The sequence below is a fragment of the Oryzias melastigma genome, linkage group LG8, assembly GCF_002922805.2.
Source record: "Oryzias melastigma strain HK-1 linkage group LG8, ASM292280v2, whole genome shotgun sequence".
In the NCBI taxonomy this organism is placed as follows: domain Eukaryota; kingdom Metazoa; phylum Chordata; class Actinopteri; order Beloniformes; family Adrianichthyidae; genus Oryzias; species Oryzias melastigma.
In genome coordinates this window covers 11,425,482-11,429,627 of record NC_050519.1, presented here as the reverse complement: position 1 = coordinate 11,429,627, position 4,146 = coordinate 11,425,482, and the positions used below count along the sequence as shown (strand labels likewise).

The window sequence follows — 4,146 nt, the reverse complement described above, 5'->3', positions numbered from 1 at the left end:
TAGCCAAACGCATAGAGACTTCTGGATAAATTCTTTCCTTTAATTTTTTTTTTTTCATAAAAACACCCTTTATAGCTCCTTCTTACTATTATAGTCTTTAATAAAACCTCGAATTGGTTCGGTAAACCCCTCATTATGTTGTTTTATTAGAGTGAATTTAGGATACTTTGAGGTCAGAGGTTAAAAGGAGGGCTGAACGCGCAGCAGCTGTCATGGGGGATGGACTGCGATTAGAAGCAAAGTCAAACATTCCTAAGTCCTCCACCTTGCTAAGTAGACAACCTGGAAAATGCATTGTGTGGAGAGCCCGAAAGGAAAAGCATCCGTCATGCAAAGATCGGGGCGGTTGGGAAAAGTGGAGGCGGAGCAAAACTGGGAAGTGTAAGCTCTCAGCACTGGGAGATTCATTTGACATGTAGGTGAACTTGGCTGGAAAATTTGCTCCTTTTGATCTCAAATGTGAAAGTCAAATCATTTCATTGAAGCTGTAAAACAGAAATGTCTTTTTTGAAACAGTTTTAGCTCTCCACTTGTATTCTCAAAAACTATCAATCCTTGAAACTGCTCCAATGTTGACGTTCTTTTGACTTCAACCGTTTACGCAATTTATGGGATTCCAGCGGATTCTGATGCGCTGATTTGCAACACTTTACTTTAAGATTCTTTTAGTGGTTTTTAAATGTTTTAATGGTCTTGGGCCTTCTTATCTCAAGGATCTTCTTTTAAATTTTGAGCCCTGGCGGTCCCTCAGGTCCTCTGGCGCCAGGCTTTTAGTCGTCCCTAAGATGAGGACCAAAACCTACTGTGAGGGTTTGTTCCGCCATTGTGGTCTTTGCCTTTGGAACAGCCTGGTAGAGAAGCTCAGGGCCTCAAAAGCCATAGATGATAAGACGAAGAGGTTTACAACCAGCATTTTGAACATTCCTTTAGGTTATTTTACATAAAAGTGATTTTATTGTTATTTTTCAATTTTTTTTCTTTTTTTAAAGAACCTACTTTCATTTATATAATTTAAAATACATGCCATGTATCTATTTTTAACCTTCATTTTATAGTGATTTTATTTCCTGTTTTGTACCACAGCTTGCCGGTTTGGTCAGTGGTTGTTGCCACGCTACTCGCCCTTTGCCAGGGCGGCTGGGGTCCAGCATCGCCGCCTCATAACTGTGGAGTGGGGCCTGTTGCCGTCTGGTGTAGGCGGTCGCTGTGGCGATGTTCTGCAGCTGAGCTGGCTCCTGGTATAAGAATTTATTGATACATTGTTCCCTCACAGCAGAACCAAGCCTTATGTCTCTTTTATAGTTATAGTGTTTTTTGTGGTAGTTTTTTTTTTTTTTTTTTTTTGTCTTCCTGTGTATAGTTTTGCATATCGGCACAAGCTGCTTCTTTCTGTATCAGGATCAGATGAATCATGTTGATCACTTTAATGGTCAAAAAGTTAGGGTGCGTCAAGCAACCACTTCCTCTAAAACACACATGTCAAAGTCAAGGCCCGGGGGCCGGATCCGGCCCTCCATATAATTTTATTCTATTGTTATTAATGGCCCAATTTTACCTTGCGCTTGTAAATATTTTTTTGTGGAGAGTAAAATATTAAAAGTTATTTACGGAACGTTGATTTATTCTTGAATAATATCCCTGCCTGTTTTTATTCATAGTTATGTTAAAAGGTTGCGTTTTAAAAGTTTTAAAAATTGAGTTTTAGAGTGTTCAATAAATGTTTATCGTGTTTGGCCCGCGACCTAAGGTGTGTTTTAGACTTTGCCCCCCTTTGCAATTGAGTTTGACACCCCTGCTCTAAAAAGTCAATGTAAACGCATGTATAGACGCATATGGGGCTTGTATGTTTGTATGTACAAAATGCATTCTCAAGTTAGCCTCTACCCGAGCTAATATTTGAGCTAACCATCTGAACATGTATTCATAGAGCCCCAGTTTGGCATAATTAACAGCTGTGGAAATATAACTCAAAATGTGATGTCCACGTATGTGGACGCCAGGTCCTGAGAGGTTTACCAGGTCAAACTTTGACCAATCAGGGACTCAGATGTGGTAGTGACGTTTGACGCTTCATGGAAGAGCCAATTGTTTGAAAATTGATCACAAAGGAGAAAGTAATGATTATGGTTATATGACACCTAGTCTTCATATATTGGAATGGAGCTGAAAGAACGAGATTTGCCAGATTTGCACCACTTTGACATTTTACACCAAGCCTTTTCTAACTGTAGGTTTGTGCGTCAGTATCGTTTAGCAATATTCTAGTCTGAACACCATATGCTAAAAGCGCGTTCAGCACTTTCTTGAACGTTCAACATATTAGCGATCATAGCAAAAAAGGTTAAAGGTTGTCTGCTTGATGGGATGCAAAGGTAAAATCTAGTTTGCAGCAGATAAAATTGTCTTAATTAACATAAAAGGGATGCCAGTCTTCACCGCTTTCTATGTATTTGACAGAATAAAGACCTGCCGTTTGGCTTAGTTTGACTGAAGCACTGATGTCTAAATAATGTAAAAGGCGTTTTGATAGAAATTCTTCCATTTTTAACTTCTTGAATCTTGCAGTTACAGGACAGCTGTTCCAACATGTGATTTTTCTATTTGAACTCTGTGTGCTACTGAAGGTTTTTCCATTGTTGCACATCTGACGCTTCTTCTTTAAAGTGCAGTTCTGTGGCGATGAAAATGCTCAACACCGTCCAGTAACTTGGCCACAGTGAAGAAATGTGCCTGACTGTATTAAAACACAGAAGCAGGGACCAAAGGGAAAAAGATTCCTGTGGGCGGCTGTGTAATTTCATTTTGTATGCACATTAGAAGCCGTGGAGTATAATTTACATGTGGCATAAAAGCAACTTGGGCCCAAGAGAAAGGGGAGGGGGGCCACGTTCGTCGTCCTCTCCAAAAATATGACAATCTTTTCCACAATTTTCTTTTTCAGATGTATCTCACAATAGGAGGATAATCAAAACCTTCCCGAAGTTTTGGGGACGCTTCAGGTTCATGGATGGTTTCATGTTTTTCATTGCTATTTCCTCTAAAAATCAAGAAAACCCCACAGCTAAGCATGCATGAGGAAGGCTTGAATCTGGTTTCCTGTCTCCTTTGTTTGTCTTTATGGTCAAAAATTATAATCTTATTGAACAGAAGCTGTCTTTCATCAGATTTTTTTTTTTTAGAAATCCGAGAAACAAATGTTATATTTCATAATGTATCCAGCAGTTAACCCCATCAAGTACCTAAATCAGAGATTAATACCTATATACATAATAAAATCCAGCATGGATGCAACATATATGAGCACAAACAACAGGAATGAATTGAAATCCCTTTAATTCCACATGTTTTGCACATGTACTCATTCATGCTGCACATGTGCTTACTCAGTTGATCCTGCAGGAAGAGCTTGAAGCGTTCATGCTTTACGACTAACTGTTGTCCCGCTCTTCTACATGTACACACGAACACGCGTGCGCACAAACACACTCTGAACTTGACTCCTTTCCTCTTGCAACAGCTGCTACAAAACGAAAGCATCAAGTTGACCTAAAGGACAGTTACATTTTTGAGTTCCTTTATGAATAAAAAAAAAAAACAAAGCAATTTTTTTTGCCTTATTTTATTATTTTTTTTTAACGAAACAGATAAAACAATGGATGCATCTTACCTTAATATGTGATCCTCACTCTGGCTGCCTGCAGTGAACTCTTTCTGTGTAAGCAGGAGTTTTATTTCCACAAGCACTCGTCTTCCTCCAGCCAACTGCAGTGTGCATGGAGCGAAGCAAACTGCCGCGGAGCACAAACATACCTTGTCTTTTCATGGGGAGGCTAGTGATAAAAATCATCCCACAATACATGAACAAAGACACCTGCAATGAAGGCAGTGATTTAATCTACCTGCTTATCTGCATTACTCTATAATGTGCTTTTAATGTCATAAAAAGGATGACTCACTAGATGTGAGAAGTAACTTTTGGGGGATTTGACTGCCAGAACAAATTGACTTCCTTTTTTTTATATATATTAAGTTAATGAACACTCTTACAGCAATCACACAGGCCCAAGAAAAATTGGACTTATCAAGGTTCTTGCAAGTTCTAACATGGAACTCAACGTTTGACACAGAGACATTTACTTATATTCA

General features: G+C 39.0%; 1 long non-coding RNA gene across 1 annotated transcript; it reads left to right on the top strand.

Moving 5' to 3' along the window:
- Positions 1-554: 554 nt before the first annotated feature.
- Positions 555-3,594, top strand: LOC118599026. The gene is made up of 2 exons (XR_004948282.1): positions 555-1,238; positions 2,942-3,594. It is a non-coding gene; the product is annotated as an uncharacterized LOC118599026 (long non-coding RNA).
- Positions 3,595-4,146: the final 552 nt, after the last annotated feature.